Source organism: Monodelphis domestica, chromosome 1 (genome assembly GCF_027887165.1).
Source record: "Monodelphis domestica isolate mMonDom1 chromosome 1, mMonDom1.pri, whole genome shotgun sequence".
Classification (NCBI taxonomy): domain Eukaryota; kingdom Metazoa; phylum Chordata; class Mammalia; order Didelphimorphia; family Didelphidae; genus Monodelphis; species Monodelphis domestica.
Genome location: NC_077227.1, coordinates 510,838,294 through 510,864,803, shown reverse-complemented (window position 1 = coordinate 510,864,803; position 26,510 = coordinate 510,838,294). Strand labels below are relative to the sequence as shown.

The 26,510-nt window shown below is 38.5% G+C and overlaps 1 long non-coding RNA gene across 5 annotated transcripts in view; it reads right to left on the bottom strand.

The window, feature by feature from the left end:
* The window catches only part of LOC103098898 (uncharacterized), a 98,052-nt gene that overhangs the window by 554 nt on the left and 70,988 nt on the right, over positions 1–26,510 (bottom strand). For 2 of the 5 annotated variants that reach the window (XR_008915448.1, XR_008915453.1), the window contains one exon: positions 8,943–9,038. This is a non-coding gene — a long non-coding RNA (uncharacterized LOC103098898). Of the gene's footprint in view, positions 1–8,780; positions 9,039–14,674; positions 21,910–26,510 lie in introns of those variants that run through there. The other 3 variants (XR_008915447.1, XR_008915452.1, XR_008915449.1) reach the window with 2 other exon arrangements.

Sequence of the window (26,510 nt, the reverse complement as noted above, 5' to 3'; positions counted from 1 at the left end):
ATATATTGACATTGAAATATCACATTTCTATAGTTCCCCAAATCCCTAGTAAAAAGAATACATTTCTTCATCAATCTTTTGGAATCATGATTACTCTCTTAACCTGAACTCTAATAATATCTTTTAGAGTTTTCTTTTTTCATTAATGTGTATATGTGTATGTGCATATATCTATATTTGCTCTGTAGCCGTCTCTTGATTCTACTTTCTTCCCATTTCATAATTTTGTGTAAGTCTTCTCAAGTTCCTCTGAATTCCTAATTTGTTATTTCTTACAGCACAATAATCATCCATTACTTTCTCTTTCAGTTTGTTCAGTTATTCCCCTTTCTATTGGCCCCTACTTTGTCCCCAGTGGTTTTTTGCTATTCCAAAAAGTTTCTCTAAATACTTTAGCATATAGAAAGCTTTTTCCTTCAGTTGCTGACCTCATTTGGTTATGATTGGATGGATGTCTGGGTCAAAGTGTTCAAACCGTTTATTTTTCTTAAAAAATTCTAAATTATTGAAATAGTTGGAATAGTTCACAACTCTACCAACAGTGTATTAGTATAGGGCAGCTAGGTAGCATAAGGAATAGAGCTCGAGGTCTAGAGTTGGAAGGATGTGGGTTCAAATGTGGCTCCAGGTACTTCCTAGGTGAGGCAAGTCACCGAGGTTGTATAGACCTTGACACTCTTCTGTTTTAGAATTGATACTAAGACAGAAAGTAAGAGTTTTAAAGAACAGCACCCACCCATGTCTTAGTGTGCTTATCTTCTCATAGCTCATTCAATATTACCACTTTGTCTTTTTTCATCCTTGCCAATTTGATGGGTATAATGTGAAACTTGAATTATTTTCAATTGGAGTTCTCTTATTAGTGATTTGCAGCACTTTTTGTGGTTATTGTTTGCAGTTCTTATTCTGAAAAGTATTTGTTACATATATAGATATCAATATCTCCCCATTACCTATTATAAAATATTTCTTGGTCTTATATCTTTTGTCACTTCCCTACATTAGTATAGTGGTAGTCTCTTGGTGACTGAGAATGACTATTGTCTTTGTGCAGTTTCATCTACGGTGTGCTCTCATGTGGCTTTGGAGTCCAAAGGCTGAGGTGCACAGTTTGTGGCACACGGGGCATGGGACGCCAGTTGTTACGGGAGGTGCGGCTGTGGCCTGGTGTCGGCGTTCACGCGCAGCGGCAAGACGTCGACGTCGCTCATCTTCAAAAGTGGTGGCAGCATGGTGAATGTGGGTTCACCAGCTGCTTCTGTCAGAGGCAGCGAGTTCTAGTTGCTTTGGTGTAATGCCAGCCCACTTCAAGTTGGACTTTAGCTGATCCTTGAATCTTTTCTTTGGTCGGCCTTGTTTCCTGAGTCCAGCTGACAGTTCACCATAGAATACCTGTCTTGGTATTCGCTGTGGGTCCATGCGGATGACGTGTCCAGACCATCGTAGCTGGGTTTTGAGGACCATGACTTAGCAGATTGCTTTCACCCATGATTTATTTTCAATGTAGTTTCTCTTCTAGCTATTTTTCTTAATCAAATGCTTTTTGATCTTATGTTATACAAATTATCTATTTTATTTCTTATGAACATCTCTATCCTCTGTTTAGTTAATAATTCTTCTTGTTATGACTGTGAAAAGTACTGCATCCCATTCTCCTCTGATTTTTTTTAAAAATTATATTATTTTTACAGTTAGGTCAAGTATCCATTTAGAACTTATTTTGGAATGTGGTGTAAATGTGATCTAAATCTACTTTATACCAAATAAATAGATTTCCAGTTTCCTACATGTAAGATTTCTTTTTTAAAAAATTAGTTTATATTTTCAATTAAATCCATGTTCTCTCCTTCCTACTTTCCCCACTCCAAAGAAAAAAGAAAAAAAGACCCCTTGTAATAAATATTCATAGCCAAACAAAAACATTTTTCTCCATTAACCAGGTCCAAAAAACATGTTTCACAATCTCTATCTGAGTCAGGAGGACACTCATAACATTTTATAGGAGACATCAAGATTCTGGAATCAGAAGACCTGGGTTCAAATACCACCTCTGATAATAACTTGTTTGGTCTTAAGCAAGTCACATAACTTCCTTGGGCCTCAGTTTTCTTGTCAATAATCTGTAAAATAGAGGCAGGATGATCTAGATGGTCTCTGAAGTCTAGATCTTAAAATCTCCAACCACCACATCTTTACTCAGGACATGCCTGTTATACAGGTCCTCTTTACCTTTGTCTCTTAGAATTCCCAATTCCCTTCAAGATTCAGCTCAAGTTCCAATTCTATCTTAGTTATTAGTGCCCTCTCATACTCCCAAGCCCCTATCCCAAGAGAGTGGTGGGCAAATAGCAGGCATTTAGTAAATGTTTGTTGAATAGAAGGGGGAAAAAATCTGATTTTCTGGAAGAAGCCATTTGAATCAGAATTCCAATCTTGAATCCAGTTAGAACTCATCTGTTTTCTTAATGCAGCAACCCCTCATTTTGCTGCTGCTGCTGCTTTGTCTCTTTAATGCAGCAAGAAGATCCAGAGAAGGCCAAATTCAGTCTGTGTCCGCCAGCATGTGATGGTGAAACCTTTGGTGGAGGGAAATCAGCATCACGTCCAGCAGAGGTCGCTGTGGTCCAAGATCAGTTGATGTTGCCTTCTCCAGGCTGGGATACAGTGGTTTCTAGATGGCGTGTATGTGTTTCCTCCCACTACCTCCACTCAAGGAGTGCAAAATTATCAAGGGAAGGCATGTTCCTGGGTTGCCTGAGTGATGCTGAGGCCCAATACTGACCTGTTCTGGCAATGGGAATGGGCCTCTGTTAGGGTTGGAATAGCCTCGGCAGGATGAGAATAAACTTGGCATTTCAGCAAATTCTACACCGAAAATATCTTCTGTGTGCTATGGACAAATAGTCCTCAAAGGAAGAACTGCAAACGATTAAAATCTCCATAAAGGGCGGCTCCAAGTCTCTACTAAGAAATGAAATGAAAATCAAAACAACTCTGCTGTTTCTCACCTCATCTGCAGAAAATTGGTAGAGGACAAAAGCTGGACATGATGTTGAATGGGTTTGTGGGAAGATACATACATTCACCCATTAATACTATTGCATTAGTATATGCATTATGGAAAGCAATTTAGAATGAGGAAAATAAAGTAACTAAAATGCCTATCCCCTTTGACCAAGATATTCCACAGGTAGGCATGTACCTCAAGGAGGTCAAAGGCAAAAAGGCCCCATATACGCCAAAATATTTGCAGCAGAACATTTTGTAATAGCAAAGAACTGGAAACCAAATAGATGTGCAGCAATTAAGGAATGGCGGAGCAAATTGTGGCTTATGAATATAATAGAATATTACTGTAATGAAGAAATGATGAATATGATGAAAATGGAGAAGGATGCGAAGACCTTACATGAACACTTCACTTGCAAAGTGAAGTGAGCAGGGGGGCAGCTGGGTAGCTCCATGGATGGAGAGCCAGGCTAGAGATGGGAGGTCCTGGGTTTCAAATCTGGCCTCAGACACTTCTTAGCTGTGTGACCCTGGGCAAGTCACTTAACCCCCATTGCCAAACCCTTACTTCTCTTCTCTTGAAACCAACACATAGTATGGATTCTAAGACGGAAGGTGAGGGTTAAAAAAAAAAAAAGTGAATTGAGCAGCCAAGAACACAATATATACAATGACTACAACAATAAAAGTAAATAATGATAAGACAATCTAAAATTAATGGTATAAAATTATAATGACCAAGCTTGGCCTCCAAGAAGAAGGACTGCCTATGTCAGACATTTTCTGTATGCTGTTTGTTTCTCTTCTGAATGACTCTTTGCTAAGGAAAGAAAGATTCACTGGGAAATGGAAGGGATGGAAACCCAAAAGATATAAAGAGGAAAAGCATCTTTTTTGAGATGTGTAAGAAAATTTGATGTCAGTGAGCCAACTTGCTGGTACTATTAAATAGAAAGCCTGTACTTCTTTTGCCAAACAGCTAAGAGAGCCCAGAACAGAAGCATATAGAACTCCTAACAGTCTATGGGGCCAATATGTTATTATGATATTCTGTGTTATTATTATAACATTCCATACAATTATTTCATCATCTGAGAATACAACATTTGATGGATTTGTGGAATTAATAAAAACACTTTTTTGTAAACCCTTACCTTCCCTCTTAAAATCAATACTATATATTGGTTCCAAGGCAGAAGAATGATAAGAGATAGGCAATGGGGATTAAGTGATTTGCCCAGGGTCGCACAGCTAAGACATATCTGAGGATAGATTTAAACTCAGGACCTCCCATCTCTAGGCCTGGCTCTCCATCCAAGGAGCTACCCAGCTGCCCCCTAAAAACACATTTCTTACCAGCACCATCAGTCATTTTTCACTGATTAAAATTCCACACCGCCATCAATAGCCAGGTAAAAAGCAGTGCTGCTTATAGTATTAAACTATGCTTGCTATCTTGACACTGCAACTTGTTTTTTTTTATTTTATTATTATTTTTTAAACCCTTACCTTCCATCTTGTAATCAATACTGTGTATTGGTTCTAAGGCAGAAGAGAGGTAAGGGCCAGGCAATGGGGGTTAAGTGACTTGCCCAGGGTCACATAGACACTGCAATTTGGATAAGTTCTTAGATGACATGTTTCTGTCATCTATGCAATGCAGAGCTTGCAATGAGTCCTTCCAATTTGATTGAACCAATTAAAATATACTATGTTAAAAACTTAACACTAAAAATGTATGCATATGTGCAACACTGGCAATTTGTCTTTAACTTACAAAATTACCCCCCTTCTGATGCTTTCAGTGTACATTCACATATGTATGATAATAATAATGCATTTTAAAATACTTTATGTTTTCTTTTTTATTCAAAGATATTTTATTTTCCCAATTACATAACAATAACAATTTTCAACATGAATTTTCTGAAATTATAAGATTCAAATTGTCTACCTCCCTCCCTTTCCTCCCCACTCTTGGAGATGGTAAGCAATTTGGTCTGGGTTATACACATATTATCATGCAAAACACATTTCTATATTGGCCACTGGTATAAAAGAATACTCCTATAAAACCAAAACCCCAAAATAAAACCATAAATAGCTGGTGTGAAACCTAGTATGCTTTGATCGGCTTCCCAACTCTAACAGTTCTTTCTCTGGAGATGGATAGCATCCTTTGTCATAAGTCCTTCAGAACTGTCCTGAGTCATTGCATTGCTGAGAGTGGCTAACTCTTTCACAGCAGATCATCATATACTATTACTGTTACTGTGTACCATGTTCTCCTGGTTCTGCTTATCTCACTCTGCATCAGTTCATATAGATTTTTCCAAAATCATCCTGCTCATCATTCCTTATAGCACAATCGTATTCCATCACCATCATATACCACAGTTTGTTCAGCCATTACCCAACTGATGGACATCCTCTTAATTTCCAATTCTTTGTACTTTGTGGTTTCTTAAGCATGTTTTCATCAACAACCCTGTGAGGCAGATAGTATGAATATTATTATGTCTAATTTATAATTAAGGAAACTAAGAATCAGTCAACTCACTCAACATCTGTTTACCTTAGTTTCTTCAATTGTAAAATGGGACCAAATGAGATAATTTTTTAAGGCACTTAGCATAGTGCCTGGTACTATATAAATAGCTCTACAGTCAAACAGTACTTTTCACTCATCTCGTTCTAAGCAAATGTCCCCATAAGTCCCCAACCTCAAACTACCAGCTCGCCCCTTCTCTGATTGTATGGAGACCACCAGCTACCTCTCAGACTTCTTGACCTCTTTATTTCTCTCACGCTTTCTTGGTCTGGGCTATATGTTTTCTAATAACCATTCATAATTAGCTTAATTTTTGTGCCCCTATTTGTCGGATCTCTAAAATCATTCACTCAATCAGCTGTAGGAGGAGGTCTGATCAGGGAGCCCATGAGCCCCAGGATGAGTTCCCCTAAATCAATTTGAGGAGATTACAGGGAAAAGATCTGGAACAGGAGGCATCCGAAGGGCATACCTTATGGAGGAAAAACTTGCTGAGAGGGCAAAAAGAACAGCTCTGGTTGATTTCTGGTGACAGAAGCTGATTCTAAGATAAATGGCAACTGTTGTAAGTTGGGATTGATTCAGGCATTCCTGGTGCTTCAGGTTTGGATCAGAATAAAATGAGACAGTCATAGATCCTCTAATTGCTAACAAAAGAAGGTTTTCTTAATGATAGTGGAGAAAGGTTATTTGGCAAGGATACAGCATTAATTCAATTGAGTGAAACTTCCTTGACTCTGCTGGCCATGCTGGTCTGCTGATTAGAAACCTGAGGGAAGGGAGCAACCCCTACCACCTCATGAGTGGCTTTTGTACTAAGGCCACCTAAAGCCGTGATAGTAGTCTGAGCTTTAGTCCCCTGGATCTATAAAGTCTCAAGGGTGGTTTGATTAGCTCTTTTTTAAACCCTCATCTTCTATCTTAGTATCAGTTCATAGAGGAGCAGCGAGGGTTAAGCTTTTGGGGTTAAGTGACTTGCCCAGTGTCACACAGCTAAGTGTCTGGGAACACATTTGAACTCGGGTCCTACCAACTCCAAAGCTGGCACTCTATCCACTGTGCTACCTAGCTGCCCTTCAGTAACTTTCAAAGAAAAATTTAGCCTAGACTGCAAGGCTGTTCTTTTCACCATACTCTATCTTTTGATGAGAAAGTCCTAACTAAGATCTTCTAGAAGATCTTTCACCCTTAAATGGCTGTACTGAACACTCTTCATCTTGGGGACATGAGAAGTATGACATAGAAAGCACTGGAGGAAGAAAAGAAAAGCTAAAATGGAAAGACAGCAAAAAACCCTCACCCCCAAATAAAAATAAGCCATGTAATGCCCCCCTAAAGGAGTGACAGAATATGGATGTGAATAAAAAACAGAAATTCCAGATTTTACCTCTTCTATTGATCCTAAATATCAATTCCAAGACAGAAGAGTGGTAAGATCTAGGCGCTAGGGATTAAATGACTCGCCCAGGGTCATACAATCAGTATTTGAGTTCAGGTTTGAACTCCCAACTTGAGGTCTGATGTGCTATCCACTGAGCAACCCAGCTGCTCCAGAGCATTGCCTTTTCAAATAAATGCCCCATGAGCCTTTCACCAAAGAGTTCCATAAAATCCACATTACACAGTTCAAAGTGGCCTCCCAGGTGCCATTAAAATGTCCCAGCAGGGTGGAGTTGTGAACTGATCCAACCATTCTGGAGGGCAATTTGGAACTATGCCCAAAGGGCGACAAAAGAATATCTACCCTTTGACCCAGCCATAGCACTGCTGGGTCTGTATCCCAAAGAGATAATGGACACAAAGACTTGTACAAAAATATTCATAGCTGCGCTCTTTGTGGTGGCCCAAAACTGGAAAACGAGGGGATGCCCATCAATTGGGGAATGGCTGAACAAACTGTGGTATATGTTGGTGATGGAATACTATTGTGCTCAAAGGAATAATAAAGTGGAGAAGTTCCATGGAGACTGGAACAACCTCCAGGAAGTGATGCAGAGCGAGAGGAGCAGAACCAGGAGAACATTGTACACAGAGACTAATACACTGTGGTATAATCGAACGTAATGGACTTCTCCATTAGGGGCGGTGTAATGTCCCTGAACAACTTGCAGGGATCCAGGAGAAAAAAAAAACACCATTCATGAGCAAAGGATAAACTATGGGAGTGGAAACACCGAGAAAAAGCAACTGCCTGAATACAGAGGTTGAGGGGACATGACAGAGGATAGACTTTAAATGAACACTCTAATGCAAATACTATCAACAAAGCAATGGGTTCAAATCAAGAAAACATCTAATGCCCAGTGGACTTACGCGTCGGCTATGGGGGGTGGGGGGGAGGAAAAGAAAATGATCTATGTCTTTAACGAATAATGCTTGGAAATGATCAAATAAATATATTTTAAAAAAAAAATGTCCCAGCAGAGGGTTTGTACCCCAAAGAGATAATAAGGAAAAAGACTTGTACAAGAATATTCATATCTGCACTCTTTGTGGTGGCAAAAAATTGGAAAATGAGGGGATGCCCTTCAGTTGGGGAATGGCTGAACAATTGTGGTATATGTTGGTGATGGAATACTATTGTGCTAAATGGAATAATGAACTGGAGGAATTCCATGGGGACTGGAATGACCAGGAAGTGATGCAGAGTGAAAGGAGCAGAACCAGGATAACATTGTACACAGAGATTGATACACTGTGGCACAATCGAATGTAATGGACTTCTCCATTAGTGGCAATGCAGTGATCCTGAACAACCCAGAGAGATCTACAAGAAAGAACACTATCCACAGTGAGAGGAAAAACTGTGGGAGTAGAAACACAGAAGAAAAACAACTGCTTGATCACATGGGTCAATGGGGATATGATTGGGGATGTAGACTCTAAACGATCACCCAAGTGCAAACATCAACAGCATGGAAATAGGTTCTGATCAAGGACACAAGCAAGTAATACCAATGAAATTGCCTGTTGGCTGTGAGAAGGGTGGGTGGAGGGGAGGGAGGGAAATAATGTGATTATTGTAACCAAGTAATAATGTTCTAAATTGACTAAATAAATTAATTTTTTTTAAAAGTCCCAGCAGAGCATTCATTAAACTTATTAGACAGTCCCAATTTTTTCAACTTTAGGAAGGACCTGGGCATACCATGGCTGGTAGACCTGTAGATCACTAATATTTCAAATACAAGAATTATGCAAACTCAAACAATATTTCTCTTTTTCAGGTTTTATTTTTTTATCATTTTTTAGACATAGAGCGCAGTTATATCCATTTCTCTTTGTTAATATCCACAATTTACTGATTCTCTCTGGGACAAAGGAGGCTGCCTAACAGCATGCAGCTGACACCACCGACTGCACCAAAGCCTTGGAGACTCACCTTCCTCTGTGTTGTAATTCCCCCCTCAAACAGGGTTGTTTTGTGCCTTTTGTCCTTTGGTTTTCTCCTCTGAGCACAGGTCAGATGTTAGAGTTCCTTTATAAAAGAAAATTGGTATTTTGTTTCTATTTACAAGAACTTATCGTCTTTCTTTTCCACTGGTTACCCCCACAATTACATAATTAAACTCTCATACAATACCAAAACCAAAAGCTTTACATTTACAAACAAGAGCAGAAATACACTCATAGTCCAGCAAAGCCAATCCCCACATTGGCCATGTCCAGAAATGCACGTTTCTGGCTTTTTAGTCCATCATCCCCTTGGTAGGATAGGGGTGGTGTGACTAACCGAAGTTTGGATGTCTTGCAAAGTCGTTTTTAGAGAGTAGAGTTCCTTGAGGATGGGATTTTCCTGCACAAACGGTTGAATTTCCTCCAGAAACATGTCAGAGGACATGCAGCCTCAGAAGGAAGATTCTGAGAGTGGATTTTGCCAGACTCAAGAGTGACCTCATGGGTAATGTCAAGTTTGAAGGTTTGGGTACCAAATGCCTAGAGGAAGATTTCATCAATAACTTGCTTTTTGGAGAAGGAAGATAACCAAAGTGGCCCTTAAAGCTAGAGGAAGGGAGAAACATAGTGGGGGGAGCTGGGGACAGTGTGCCCCAGCCAGGTGATCTAGACTTGCCCACTCTGCCTGCTTTTGCCAGAAGTTGCTCAAACAGTAAAGGTTCAATGTGAAGGGAAGTGCTTATTTAGTGGCCCCTAAAATGTGCTTCAATGGAAAGGCAAAGGGGCTATTTGAGGGCCTTAGTTTTTTCCATGAGCTGATAAATACTTGATATTCTATGCATTTCCCTTTGGGATGAAATAAATACACATATTGCACAGCAAGTGCCTGCATGGGAGTTCGGGACCTCAATACCTACGTTCAGGGAAATCTAGACATTTGCTTTGCTATCAGGTGGGGGGCATGAACCAAAGGAAAAAAGAAAGAGAAATTGGTCCTACAGGATAAGGCACTAAGGTCTGACCCCAGAATCTGGGGGCGGAGAGGACTGTATCCCCTCAACTCATTTCTGCCTCTGAGAATTCATAATTTTCTTCAATACCATCTCGAATGCCACCCTCTCCATGAGGCTTTTCCCAATTCCCCTATTGGTTAACAACGCCCCCCCCCCAAATTACCTTCTATTTGTTCTTTATATATTTTGTATTTACTTCTCCAAGAATGTGTTTCTCTCAATAGAATATAAAACTCTTTGAGGGCAGGGACTCTGTTGATTTTGTCTTTATGTCCTGAGACCCTGGCATGATACCTGGCACATAGTAGGTATTTCATAGATGTTTGTTCTTTAATTTATACAATTTTTCTTCAGTAACATTTTTTAACATTTTACTCCTTTCTACATACTCTGATGATACTGACCTTCTTGCCATTCTTCACACATAGCTCTTTTCTCTTATAATAAAAAGTTCTTTGGAGCATTTTTTATGTGGTTATGAATATTTGGAATTTTTTATTTTTTCCCCCAATTATATATATTTTTAAATTTTTATATTTTACATATTTTTTCATGTTTCCAGGATTCATTTTCTTTCCCTCTTCTCTTTCCTCCCCCCTCCCAGAACTGACAACCAATTCCACTGGGTTGTACAAATGTTATCACTTGATACCTATTTCTACATTATTCGTCTTTGAAGTTTTTTTTTTGAGAACTCTTCGTTCACATCCTTCAGCCATTATCTGTTGGGAAATGACTATTAGCTTTCTTGTTGTTCAATCATTTTAGTTATGTGTGTGACTCTTTGTGACCTCATTTGGACTTTTTGTGGCAAAGATGCTCTAGTGGTTTGCCATTTCTTTTTCCAGCTCATTTTACAGATGAGGAAACTGAGGCAAACAGTCATACAGCTAGTAAGTGTCTGAGACCATATTTGAATTCAGGTCTTTCTTACTTCAGGCATAGTGCTCTATTCACTACACCACCACGTTAGTTACATATATGTATGTATGTATGTGGGTATATGTCATATATATCTGTCACATATTACATGTGTGTGTTGTTTATATATCTTGATGCTAAATCCTTGTCAGAGAAATTTGATATAAAGGATCCCCCCCATTCTACAACTGATCCTACATGAATGAATGTTGTCTGTGCAGAAGTTTTTCAGTTTCAAATAATCAAAGTTATCTATTTTGTCTTTTATAATTCTCTCTCGTTTGGTTAGGAATACTTCTCTTATCCATAGCTGTGAGGAGCATATTATCTGTTTCTCTCTTGCTTTTTTAATAACATGATATAACATTTTCAAATAAGATTTTTTAAATATGATCTTTAATATTAAAGTCATGTATCCCTTTAGAATGTATTGTAAAGTGTACCATAAGGTGTTGATAGAAGCCCTAATTTCTGCCAGACTGCTTTCTAGTTTTCTCAGCAGTTTTTATCAACCAAGAAATTTTTCCCTTGGTAATTTATGTTTTCCATTTTACCAAACATTGGGTTATTGAGTTCTATTGTTTCTGAATTTCCCTGTTCCACAGATCTCTATTCTTCAACCAATACCAGATGGTTTTGATGGCAGCTGTTTTATAATATAGTTTGAGGTTCGGAAGTCCTATTCCCTCTTCATCCTTACTTCTTTTCATTATTTCCCTTAATATTCTTAGATCTTTTTCAAATGAATATAGTTATTATTTTATAAAGTTCTGTAAACTGTATTCTGTTGGTAATTATATTGGCATAGCATTAAAAGTATAAATTTATTTTGGTGGCAGCCTGTTTTATTTATTTTTTGTATCCTAAACTTCGAGAACAGCTTTTTTTTTTTAAACCCTTACCTTCTATCTTGGAGTGGTAAGGGCTAGGCAATGGGGGTTAAGTGATTTGCCCAGGGTCACACAGCTGGGAAGTGTCTGAGGCCAGACTTGACCCTAGGACCTCCTGTCTCTAGGCCTGGTGCTGTATCCACTGGGCTACCCAGCTGCCCCCAGAGAGAACAGCTCTTAAAACATAGAAGGTACTTAATAAATACAGACTGATCAGCTGACAGATGGAGTTTCTCCATGGCAGTTTGATTCAGAATTAGACAAAAGACTTAATAATTCCCAAACTTAGTCCCTGAGAAAGTAAAATTGGGAATGGTTCTGGGGACAGTAGTTCCTAAGATACAGAAGCCTGAAAAAAAAACAATTCCCTTTTAGTTTCTTTAGAAATATTCAGAATTAATATTTTCTCCAGCCTAAAACTTTTTTTTCAGACTTTTCCTGTAGGAAAGTAGATAGAACAAAAGCTAAAAGATTAATGATGATTATCATTAGATAATCACACAACTAGATGGCACAGTGAATAGAGGGTTGGGCCTGAGAGAGGGAGGACTCCTCTTCATGAGTTCAAACCTAGCCTCAGAAATTTAATAGCTAGGTGACCCTGGACAAGTCACTTAACCCTAATTGCTTTAATTCCTTCATTTGTAAAATGAGCTGGAGAAACTGCTCCAGTATCTTTGCCAAGAAAACTCCAAATGGGGTCATGAAGAATTGGATAGTATGGAAATAAATTAATAACAACAACAAAAAAAAAACCCTAAACTCTTATCTAGGTAAGATAATAGGCTCTCCATCCACCTGAAGTGACTCAATCTATGACCACCCTTAGGGCAATGTCTTCTTTTGCATTCAAGGTTAAGATATTAATCACAGGAAGGAACTCTTTTCAGTTCTAAAGGGCAGTGGTCCAGGAAGGAACTGTGTGGTGACTGTTCTGTATTGTTAACCCCAAAGAGTATTTTTGTGTATTGTGAGCTTTTTCCTTGTTCAAGTTTCCTATAAATGTTATCTGAAATTGTCTTGGGGGTAGAGTCATGATGGAAGGCACTAGGGACTATGCCAGTTTGGATATAGATCTCCAAACTAGTAAAAAGAATTAATTTTAATATTGTAGAAAATAGCATCTGTAATATTCTCCTATTCCCCTCTGTCAAAGGGACATCCTTGATGGTGCAAATCTCCCCTCCCCATTCCTAGATTCAGAAATGTCTTACATTCTTGGTTTCAAGGCAGGTTAGAGCTAGGCTCTGCCCTTTGAATCAGACTTCTGTTTAGTGGTAGGTAAAACCAACTTAGACTAGCCAGAACCATCTGAGTGTCCCTGTCTCCTCATTAAATTGTAAAAGAATTTGAATCTTAGAGGGGAAACTGACCAGAATGAGGCCAATCCTCTTGCTTGGATGGCCACAGGCAACTGGAAATTCACAATCATGCTTTGCTTCTCACATGACTCACTGCCCCCTACCTTTTCGTTTTCTGAGCCCACAAAAATCTGTCAGTTTTCCTCAGTTGGCACCCATATATTCAGGTGCAGGGCTGTGCCTCAGGCTTGCTGCTCTTATAATCTCAATTAAAGATGCCTTTTTTCATTTTTATATGAGTGGTTTATTTCAGAACTCAATGCCTTTAATGATAAATTAAACTGGTTTCTGGCAGACTTTAACCTAAAAATGCTGGGTACCATATTAATGGGTCTTTTTTTTTATAGACAATTGGCCCATCATACCTGAATAAAAGAATTAAGCATTCCTGATTGGCTTGATCAAGCATGCTTGATGTCCTTGGTATTTTATTTATAATTTACTGCCAAAAGCATAAAGGACACCAACCCATAGGACCTTGAGATCTAAGAATTATTCTAGCCTTGTAATAAGTGAAAATTCTCCAGATGCTATATTTCTTACATTTAAAAACTTAATTTATTAAAGACTGATATCTCAACAACAAAAAACCCCACCCACAAATGAAACTTCAAAGGAGATCTCAGAGAGTCTGAACAACATTTGAATGACATTCCAGGCTTAGAGTTAGGCCCTGAGAATAGGAAAATAAAATAAAAGTTTCCATCCTAAAAGTGCTGCTATTCTGTGGGGTATGAGAGAGAAGCAAAAGCTCAAGCAGTAGGGCAGGAGAACTGGGCAAGAGTGAGAACTTTTTGTGCACAGCAACATATATCCCTTATTGATATCTGTCATCACTCAGTGCCTCTCTAGGATATCTCTGATTGGGAAACAGTTACCCAGGAAGCAGGCTCCGAGACCTCAACTCCTCTCTCTCATTACTTCATCACAGGAAGGGAAGTGTCCTAGGGACACCAATAGACCCTGAAAATACCAACACATTCTTCCATGTGGGTGGGCCATTGCAGTCCAAAATAGCAGCTGCTCAGTTCATGGAGGTTAGAATTTGTGGACTTCATCACCCAAGAGAATTCTTCTTCACAGATAAATAAGGAGCAGGTCTCCATCCTGTCCAGTTGAGTTGCCCTGAGGTCTGGGAGTAAATTATTTTACCTTGGAAGTTGGTTGACCTTCTAAACCCAAAATTGAAGAAAAGTTTCACATGAGAATAATGACAGTTCAATATTAATTTTCCACAACCTGAGCTGAGGATGTGCAACCTTCTTGCAGTCTATCTTGCAATGTTTTGCTCTTACAAAGCAAACCTCTGCAGAACAAGGCAGGTCACAGATATATACAACACAAGCCATGGATAGTCTCTGTGATATGGAAATCACTTTAAAAGACTGATATATATTAATTTAAGGTCGCCAAGGAATTCAGCTATGTAATTCCTAAATGAAAACTCAAGTCAGCAGTCAACCTTTTATAGAGTTTTTAATTACAAACAGGAGGAAGAAAGGTATTAGAGAGAGAGAGGGGGGGGGGGGGGGGAGAAGGGAATAGGGCTTCAATACCCCCTCTGCTTAGGCTGGGCCAAAGGCCCAAGCCCTTAGATAGCTGAGGCAAAGAAAAGAGATCAGTCCCTATCACTCATGTGACCAAAAAGGAGAAACAGTCTCAGGGGCCTCCACCTCCAGCCTTCTTCAGAGCAAGCCCTCCTCTCAGACCTCTCCAGGAGCTCTCCCTCCAGGACCTCTCTCCTCTCAGACTCTTTCAGAGCAAAACTTCTCAGAGCAAAAAAAACCTCCCAGAGCAAAACCTCCTCCTCCTGTCCTCAGACCCCGCTATCTTTAAGGAAACCATCTAAGTCCCCTCCCCTCAGTTCTCACATCTACCAATCACTGTCGATGTCTCCCCTGTGCCAATGGTGGCTCTAGCTTAACCCAGGACCGCCCAGAGGTCTGTTTCCTTTGCACATGTCTGTTGAAGGTCATATTCTCAAATAATTAAATCTTAATCTTTGCTGCAGCACTTCCTAAATCCTATTACTCTGAGTAGGGTGGAGATTGTAAATTCCAAGACCTGGTTCTGTCATTCCAAGTATCTCTATTGTATCAATTCTAAAATCAATCATGACTCAAAGAACTTCCTGTTCTATGCTTAAGCATAGGTCAAAGCCCTTTCCATTGTTTAACAAAAGGTTTCTGTCCTAAAGTAGTCTTAAGCAGGGAGGAGAAGGATCCTCCCATGCCAAGGAGTTTCACATTCCAATAGAGTTCTTACTATCAGTAGGAAATTTTTCAAGTATGAAATTTCCCAATGGGGAAATTTCCAACATTCTTAAGTCTAAGAAATTTTAAGGTTTACATCTCTCACGGGGAATTTAGACAAATGTATGACTGTTCCACTCTGTGAAAATGTCTTTCATTTTTCACAATTCAGTGCTGGTTTGGAGGCCTCCTTTCCATTTCTTATGGATCTGCCAACCGTGGCCAAGGGAACAGGCTGGTCTGTCCTCTGACACACCTGTAGAAGTTGGGGAAAAAAATGAATAAAACTTTCTGATATTAACAGGCCCTCAGCTAAGAGGGAAGAGTGAAATTTTAGGTTTGAGGTAGTATAGTAAAGAGATGGCTATGGGATGTCTCAAAAGAAAAGAAAACCAAGAATGAACAGCAGCTAGCTTATCCCTGCTCACAAGACCTGATTGTTCATAAATCAGCAAATGGTTCCAAACGGGGCGGGGCTTGACTTTTTTGTTTTATTACCTAGAGCAGGGGGTCTAAAAACTATGACCCCTCGCAGGCCAAATCTGGGCTTGTCTAGACTTGAGAAAATGGATTATGCAGATTAAAATTTAAAATGCTACAGTTTGGTGAACATTTTTGAAGACTTAGTTGCTAAACATTTACCAGCATATCCCTGAAGAGAGAATTCTGTCATCCTACCTTGGTTTCTTTACCAGTAGGGTAGAAATTAAGGCTAGATGTATCCAGAGAACGAGAGACTCTGTTCCAGTTAAAAACCCACTCCTTTCCCTGTCTAAGATAACTCAAAGTGTTAGTGATTAAATTGAGTATTTATAGGTAGCATAATATAGTGAGGATATCACTGGATTTTGGAAGCAAAGATTGTCTCACTTTTCACGATTTCTCACAACTGTATTCCCAGTACTTAGCACAGTTCTTGGGAAATAGTAGAGTTGATGAAGGTTTTTCAATTCCATTTTTAAACATGTATAAGATGGAGAAATTAGCAACAGCATTTCTGGGACAGAAATGTTTTCAACCAGACTTGATTGCATTTGATTGCACTTTAAAATCTAGAAGACTAATTCATTCCTTTGTCCTCATTAAATAATCAGAAATAGTCTAATGCTTATGAGGAAAGACCAAAGGGGAAAGCATTTAAACAATTTAAATTTTTAATGTAAGGATTTTGTACTTGTCAGTAAGACTCTGCTCAAAGCTGAAAATTTTTTAAAAATTGGGGGCAGCTGGGGGCTCAGTGGATTGAGAGCCAGGCCTAGAGTTGGGAGGTCCTGGGTTCAAATCTGGCCTCAGACACTTCCCAGCTGTGTGACCCTGAGCAAGTCACAACCCCTATTGCCTAGACTTTACCACTCTTCTGCCTTAGAACCAATACACAGTATTGATTCTAAGACAGAAGGTAAGGGTTTAAAAAATAAAATAAAATAAAAACAAAAAACTGATGGTGACCACTACTTGAAAGGCATTATATCTAAATATGATGACTTCTCAGAAAATGGAATAAATTCAAGAGGGATGTTTGCATTCTTATGATCTCCTTCAAAAATGATCATGTTTTACCCAATGGAATTGCTTGTTGGCTCTGGGAAGGAGGAGCAAGGAGGGGAGGTAAAGAACATGAATCATGTAACTATGGAAAAATATTATAAATTAATTGATTAAATAAATATATTTTTAATGATCATGTTTTAGAAGAGATTCTGGATCATTAAGGCTTATGTTAGAAGAGTTCCAGGTCTTCTAGACATTCTGGAAATCAATATGGAACTCTAGACCCCTCAAAAATCACTGAACTGTGATTGTCTTTTGATGTAGCAATGCCATTACTAGTCCTATACATCCAAAGAGATCCAAGAAAGATGGACCTATATTACAAAAATATTTATATCAGCTCTCTTGATAGTAGCAAAGAACTGGTAACTAAGGGCAGGTATCCACCATTTGGAAAATGGCTGATCAACTTCTGGTATAGGAATGTAATTGGAATATTGTTATGTGGTAAAAAATAAGGAAAAGGATGGATTAAGAGAAACATGGGAAGATTTATTTGAATTAATATAGAATGAAATGAGCAGAACTAGAAAAACAATTTATACAACTACAACATTATAAGACAATACCTTTGAATACCCTTTCAATCAATGTAATGACCAACTGAGGCTTCAGAGGGCCAATGATGAAACATTCTACTGAACTGCCACCAGAGATGGGATGGGCATGAGACCCAGAATGAGGTAGACATTTTTGTACATGGCTGATGGGTGAATTTATTTTGCTTTACAAGACTTGTTTAACACAAGGAAGGTTATTTTAAACCGTGGAAGATTTTTTGGCATATTTGGAGGCAATTAGTAAGGATAAAGCAGTGAAAAAACACATACACAGAAGAGAAGAGGAGGTTTGGTGTCCATCACAAACAAGTAACCTAGCTTTGATATTGAAATGCTGAATTCGTGTGTGTGTGTGTGTGTGTGTATGTTTTTAAGCTGTTTATCTGTAGTTTCATATGTAATTCCCAGCCCTTTCTTCCCCCACTATTTTTTATATATGGAAATGCTCATGTTAATTAGTATTTTTGTGGTGTTGGTATTCAGATGACTTTTCTTGGCAAAGATATTGGAGTGGTTTGCCATTACCTTCTCTAGTTCATTTTATAGGTGAGGAAACTGAGGCAAATAGTTTGATTTGCCCAGGGTCACACATATAATAAGTGTCTGAGACTAGACTTGAACTCAGGTCATCCTGTCTCCAGACCCCTATTTGCCACCTAGTTGCTCCAATTTTTTAGTACAAAATAACAAAAAAATAAAAAAATAACCAAGTGAGAGGATGACTAGGGTGCACATAAACATACATTTCCTTTAAAAAAAGAAAATAAAGGGGACAGCTAGGTGGTTCAGTGGATTGAGAGCCAGGCTCAGAGATGGAAGATTCTGGGTTCAAATGTGATCTGAGACACTTCCCAGCTGTGTGACCCTGGGCAAGTCACTTAACCCACCTTGCCTAGCCCTTACTTCTTCTGCCTTGGAACCAATACATAGTATTATTCTAAGATGGGAGATAGGGTTTAAAAACAAAAATCCCTAACCTTCTGAAAACACGCCAAGAAAACTTCAAAATGTATCATTCACATGTTGATTTTAATGAAAAAAGAGAACCAACCACATACTCTTCGACCCAATCCAGTAGTCCAGAGAAGGACCTCAGAAACCCTGCAGGAGCCCTGACATAGAAGCTGTGTTTAGGTGGAAAGGAGAGAACAGAAGGGCACTCTCAAAGAGCAGCAACCTCAAACCCCATGGCAGGCAGCATAGAAGCAGCTGAAGCAGCCCCTGAATCTCAGCAGCAGAAGAGAAGGTCTCAGGGAAGCCCTGGAACAGGAGGTGACCAAGGACTACTGTCCAAGAGGGAGGCCCAGGGACGGAGCAACCCTGGAGTTCATTCCTTGAAGGAGAGGCCTTGTCTGGACTACCCCACTAAAGTCAAGGCAAGCTCTGCCCCTGCCATCCAGGAGAACAGGAGTCCATGGAGCCCGACCCAAAGCAGGTTCCCCCAACCTATGTACTGAGGCTCCTGAGATAAGGGAACCAAGTAAAATTCCCCAAAACTGGAGGATTGAGAGACACCCAGGGGTAAAGCCAAAGGAAGAGAGCAACCTTACCAGTCCAATTGATGCCTCCAAAAATGTATATATGAAATATATACATCCTGGCAATAAGGACTTTAAAAGTACCTGAAAAAAAAAGAAATAAGAAAAGCAAAATGGAATAGCTAGGGATGAAAGGCCAGCAAGGAAATATGACACCTTAGAACAGATGGTAGAAAATCTCACTCCAAAACCGAAAATTATGTCAGGCAAATTCATTCTGTAGGGTTGGATCAACATAAGGAAGACTATAAATATAATACTTATGTTAATAATAAAAAACACATGATTATCTCAACAGATGCTGAAAAAAACCTTCTGACAAAATCCAACACCTGTTTCTGTTAAAAAACACTAGAAAGCACCAGAATAAATGAACCTTTCCTTAATATAGGAAATAACATCCATCTAAAACCCCCAGCACCCATGATGTGTAATCTTTCCAACAAGATCATGGAAAAAGCAAGAATACCTACTATCATCCTTAGTATTTAACATACTTTTAGGAATGCTAGCTGACAAGAAGGAAAAATAAAGTAAGAATCATAAGTAAAGAAGAAACAAAATTGTTACTTTTTGAAGACAATAGGATGATTTGCTTAGAAAAAGCCTGAAGAACTAATTAAAAATATAAATTTGTCAGCATGGCAGGATACAAAATAAATCCATGCAAATCATCAGCATTTCTGTGTTCCAAAAACCAAAACAAGCTGAAAGAGCCAGAAAGAGAAATTCCATTAAAAAAAATGGCTGAGTGACCTTGGGCAAATCACTTCACCTGCTTCAGTTTCCTCATCTATAAAATGAGCCAGAGAAGAAAATGGCCAACCCCTCCAGTATCTTTGCCAAGAAAATCCCAAATGGGGTCACAACTGAAATGAATGAACAATAGCAAAATGCTGTTTGGGAGGTCTGGGTGTTCAGGGAAGACTAGCACCTCTGGTGGAAGGGTTTGCAGAGCCCTTTTCTGGGCTGCTCATCCACTTTTGATGTCCACCTGGCACTAGGGTCTTACCTGTGGCTCAAAGAAAGTGTAGCATGAGAAAGCCATCTCAGCAGATGCAGTGCAGAAAGAAAACCATCTCAGCATCTGCAGCAGAAAGCAGTGGCTTTCATCATCTATACCAATACAATAGGTGTGAAGTAGAAAATCAGAGTTGTCTTAATTTGCATTTCTCTAAATATTAGTAATGTAGAATGTTTTTTCTTCTGTGGTGATTGATAGCTTGGATTTCTTCATCTGAAAATTTCCTGTTGGTGTCCTTTTTGGCCATTTATCTATAGAAAGGTTTGAAGGTAACCCATGGGCCACAAAACCTTCAGTGAATTAGGGGAGTGTCTAATCTAAGCATGTGAAGACTTTCCCTGGCAGAATGGGTAGATGAGAACAATTTGTTCCAATGGCCATGAAGGAGATGGAAGCTGGCACTGTGGACTGTTTGCAGCTGGGTCAGACATCAAAGATACCATGGTCAACCACTGCATCCCAGGCTAACACCATTCATCCTGACTTTTGTCTTGGCATTGGACTTGGATGACTGGAAGAAAGAATGAGGCTGATGACTTTGTACAATTCTTCCTCACTTAAATCCAATTCACTTACAAGTTAAGACATCATCCATTTGGTCCTTTATGAAAACAAATAATAAACAATAAATGTTGAGGTCTGGATTTGAACTCAGGATTTCTTGACTCCCCAGGTCCAGTGCTCTATCCATTATACCACTCAGCTGCTTCAGTATAAAACATATAGAAAAATATTTATAGCAGTTCTTTATGTAATAGCAAAAAAATGGGAAACTAAGTAGGTCCCTAAATGAGGAGGAATGGATAAATAAGCTGTATTATATTAATGTAATGGCATATTATTGCACCATTAGACATCACAAAATGAAAAAAATTCAGATGGAAACTGGGAAGACCTGAATATATCTAGAGTGAAGACTCTCCACAATGACAACAGCAGTATTGAGAAAGGCAACTTTGAAAGACTTAAAAACTCGAGGTAACACAATAATAAGTCCAAATGACTGGGGTTTAATCATGTCACCCATTTCCTGCCAGAGAGGTAATAATGATGGACTCAAAATCCAGAATTAGATAGTGTTGTTGTTGTTTTTTTCTTCAGATGACCAGTGTGAGAATTTGCTTTGTTTGATTACATGAGGTTTTTTTGAGAGTTTTTGTTTTTTAATGTTCAACTGGGGGAAGGGGCAATAGGAGGAAATGATAATAATGGCTTTCATGAGTAAATAGCTAGATAAATAAAGATATTTAAAAAACAATACTACTCTTTGAGTCCAGCCAGTCAACCAGGTCTGATTCCATCTGATTATATGATTTTCTAAACTTCATCTTTCCATCTTTCTCCACAGGAATAATGTGAGATACTCTATTGAAAACCTTTGCTAAAATCTAAGTAAACTATATCATCAATAGAATTCCCCTCAAAACTTTGACGTAGCCTTGTCAAAAAAGGAAATAGGTTAATCCATCATGTCTTCTTCTTGATAAAGTCATGCTGACTCTTCCTAATCACTGCTTCCCTTTGTAGATGTTTTCCAAGCTTCTCTTTAAATGATCTATTCTTGAATTTTCCCAGGAGTTGGAATCAAGCTTAGTGGCCTCTGACTTACATACTCCATCCTCTTTCCTTTTTGAAAAATCATAATATTTGTCCTTCTCCAGTGTCATGTATACAAAAATATTTCTAGCAGCTGTTTTTGTAATAGCAAAAAACTGGAAACTAAGGGGGTCCCTAACTCCATCAGCTTTCAGATATCATTCACAGTGGATCAAAAGTCCTGTCTGTAATCTCCTTAATTATCTTGGTTATCAATTCTCCACTAATCACTTTTGTTCCATCATTTCTAAAACAGAGTAGAGAAAACAGAAACAAATATAAGAATTGAGAAACTCAACTTCTCTCTCATCAGTTATCATTGTCCCATTCACCCCAAGCAAGATGCATCCCTTCTTTGAGTCTTCTTTTTCTCCCAATGTAATTAAAATTTAAGTAATCTTTAATAATTAAAAAGGGTTCATAAGCAGAGGACAAACTGTGGGAGTAGAAACACCGAGGAAAAGCAACTGCCTGACTACAGCGGTTGAGGGGACATGACAGAGGAGAGACTCTAAAGGAAACTCTAATGCAAATATTAACAACATGGCAATGGGTTCGAATCAAGAACACATGTGATACCCAGTGGAATCACGCATCGGCTATGGGGGGGGGGGGGGAGGAAAAGAAAATGATCTTTGTCTTTAACAAATAATGCTTGGAAATGATCAAATAAAATATTATAAAATTTAAAAAAATAATAATTAAAAAGGGCATCTTTGCTGTCCTTAGTTTTTTTGACAATGTGACAAAACAAAGTTAATGATAAATAATATTAATAACAATATCTTTGCCTCTAGTCTTTAGATATTAACCTGATACAAGGCAACCAGTTACTGGGAAGGTCTGAGCATGCTCAGCTGAGCATGCGGTTCAAGATTGGAATCCAGTGTTTGCTAATACTTCCCTGGTGGTGAAACTGTTAGCTGGGGAATTTCAGTAGCTATCCCAGTCACTTTCCTCAGTGCTGTTAGAATAGGATTTGGGTAAGGGAAACACAAGAGGGAAACATATAAATAAATCTGCTTTATTATTTGGAAAGGGAAAGGAAAAAAGGCATAGGGATATCCCTATTCTTATTCTTAAACTAACTAAACTCTATTAACTATGTTACTTAACTAAAAACTTAACCAAATACCCCAATCCTCACAGCAGGAGTCCAAAATAAAATAGAGCCAGGATCTTTTGTTGTTAGATGTCCAAGAAGTCCTGATGTCCAACTAAGACTGATACTGCCAGCAGCCAGATACAAGGAAAACTCCTTCTTCAGTTTGATCACAAGCAAACTTCTCTTAAAGTCTTTAGGAGAACAGACTAGAACCTTCCAAGAGAGCAGATACACTCAGAAGACAAACTGTTGGTCCATAGAATCTTCCCAGATCCTCAGGCTCAGGCTCCCATGTGACTCTTGGTCACATGCCAATGTCAATCATTCCTAGGTTTGTATTTCTCAGTTTTTTGCAACAGTTTTGCAAATTGCAAACCTTTTCATCCTTTATCACAGTGTCTATGAAAAGCAAGTGATCCCATGAGAGAAGAAGCATACCTTTGAAAAATATAGATCACATAAAATACACACGTACACAGAGGTATCGTTATGCGTACAGATAGGTACATTCCCAACTCCCAGTTCATGGGCTATTTGGTTCAAGTAATATTTAACAAAATAAAATGTTAGTACAACAGATTTAATGGAGCATATCCTTGAGGTTGGCAAGTAGCATGATAAAGGTCAGGGGTCAGACCGCAGGGCCAGAAAAAAATAGGTTCAATTTCTACTATTGACACCTCTGAATCTCTAAAGCAACTGTTTTTCTAGATATATATATATTTTTTTTTCTCTCAATTACATTAAAAACAATTTTTAACATTCATTTTTTAAAATTTAGAATTCCAAATTGTCTCCCTCTCTCCCTCCCCAATTCCTCCCCAAGATAGCAAACAATTTGATATAGGTTATACATGTATAGACATGCAAAATATATTTCCATATTAGTCATGTGAGAGAAAACAGATAAACACACATAAATAGAATAAAATATATATATACTCAGATCTGCCTTCAGATTGTATCAGTTCTTTCTCTGGAGGTAGAGAGCATTTTTTATCATAAGTCCATCAGAATGGTCTTGGATCATGTATTGCTGAGGAAAGCTAAGTCATTCACAGCTGATCATCATGCAATATTGCTATTACTGTGTACAATAATTTCCTGGTTCTGCTCAGTTTGTGTTGCATCAATTCATTTAAGTCTTTCCAGTTTTTTCTGAAAACATCCTCTGCTCATCATTTCTTATAGCCCAATGGTATTCCATCACAGTCATATACTACAACTATTCCCCAATTAATGGACATCCCCATAATTTCCAATTCTTTGCCACACCAGAGGAGCTACAATAAATATTTCCATACATATATGTCCTTTCCTTTTTGCCTTTGTTTCTCTTTGGGTTTCAGACCTAGTAATGGTATTTCTGGGGCAAAGGGTATGCACAGTTTGATAGTCCTCTGAGCACGGTTCCAAATTGATCTCCAGAATGGTTGAAGCAGTTTACAACACCACTAACAGTGTATTAATATTTCAAATATCTCACAACCCCTCCAACATTTGTCATTTTCCTTTACTGTCATATTAGCTAATCTAATAGATGTGGGGAAGGACATCAGAGTTGTTTTAATTTGCATTTTTCTCATTGATAATGATTTAAAGCATTTTTTCATATGACTATAGGCAGCTTTGATTACTTTGTCTGAAAATTGCCCATTCATAACTTTTGATCATTTATCAATTGAGAAATGACTTAGAATTCTCATAAATTTGACTCTGTTTTCCACATATCCGAGAAATGAGCAAGGCAATACCTTTAAGACAGTCCCATATTTATATGGCCAAAGGAAATTTACTTTCCCTGGATTTCTTATGCTCATAAAAGCATAAGTCTAGACCATTCTTGGAATTCGTTGTAACAGAATGTATACAAAATATTGCTGTTCTCTAACTCTTTAAAATGTGTATTTAATGGGAATAATCAAGGGAGTCTCTGATCTGCTAGACTTGAATATATATTATATACATATATGTAAATATATACATATGCACATACATTATTATCATTTGACATTTGTTTATAAATTGTCTGTTTATGTGCAGGGTGCTTTGCTAGGTGCCTTATAAAAATCTAGCTATATAAAAACAGATAAATTAAAATTAGCAAATGTTTACTTGCTTGGCAAACAGATTCATCTAGCCTCCAAGAATTTCTATAAATTGAAGCACAGTTTAGAAAGCAAAAACAGCAAAATGCAAACAATGACTGCAGTAACATCAATGAAAGCAACCCTAAGAGGCAGTCGAATTCCCATGAAAGGCAATGAGCAATGCTGGTCCCAGTGGACAGATGATGGCACACACAATGGGCACCAAATGTTAATAAACTGCCCCGCTCAGCTGCTGTGTAGGTTTTGATGAACTGTTTTTTTTTTTTCCTATGACAAGGAAGCATTTGTTTGTGGATAGAGGCAGAGAAAATGGTCCATGTCTCTTGTAAAAGTAAAAAATATCAAGAAATAAAAGCAAGTAAATGGGAAAAAAATGAAATCACTTTAAAGTGTTTCCCCATAGGGTTCATAGTAAATCCCCGAATGCATTGTAAATGATGTAATTTACTCATTTCTCCACAACACAACTGTTGCATACAATCAGATCAGTGTTATGTGATGACAACCCCTAGTGGCTAATAAAGCCACTACGTGGCTTATTTATAGAAACAAGGAGACCTTAGTTGGACTCTTCTGAGGAAGGCAAAAGGGGTATTCAGGGCACCAAGAGATACAAGGGAACAATGGGGCTATGGATTTCTACTCCCCAATCTTTCATTGATTTCCTCTGCAAACCCCTCCCCTTCTTTTGTGCCTATTTCCCCATAGAAACAAGAGAAAACATTATTGAATCAATGGAGCCTGAGCCCTAGCAAAAGGGCCAGCCAATTGAAGAGTTGGTTGTATATTGTCTGAGGATCAGCATAACTAATTTGGTTAAATTCTATACAAGGTTTGACTGCAGAATGATGAGTTTTTCAGCCCACAGCATCTCCCCAAAACGAGTGGGTTGTATATTGTCTGAGGATCAGCATAGCTAATTAGGTTAAGCTCTATGGGAGGTTTGGTTGCAGAATGATGGATTTTTCAGTCCACAGCAGCTCCCCAAATTATAGGAGGATTACAATCTGTATCAGTGACCACACTTTGAAAATCACAGCTCTTTGAAGTATTTCCCATAAACATGTTGTGGTTTAGTCATTTTTGGTTGTGTCCAACTCTGTGACCTCATTGGGAGGGTTCTTGGCAAAGATACTGAAGTGCTTTGCCAGATCCTTCTCCAGATAATTTTACAGATGAGGAAACTGAGGCAAACATGGTTAAATGACTTGCCAAGGGTCACCCAGTTATTAAGTGTTGGAGGCCTGATTTGAACTCAGGAAGATGGGTCTTCCTGACTCTGGCCACGTATTCTATCCACTATGACATATAAAGCAGGTTAAAGGAAAAGTTGTGTAGTGGATGAAAGGCTGGCTTGGAGTCAGAAAGACCTAGGTCTAATCATGCCTCTCACACATATTAGCAATGTGACCACAGGAAAGTCATTTAATCTCTCAGTGCTCCCAAGCAATTTTTGAAGCTTGCTCTTTGGAATTAGAAGAACTGAGCTCAAATCCCAGCTCTGTTACTTACTACCAATGGGACATAGCTCTAGATCAGTGGTTCTTAACCTGGGATACATGGACCCGTCAAAGGAACTAAGTATAGACTGCAGGGACTCCATGAATTTTGAACTTTTAATATTTTGACAAC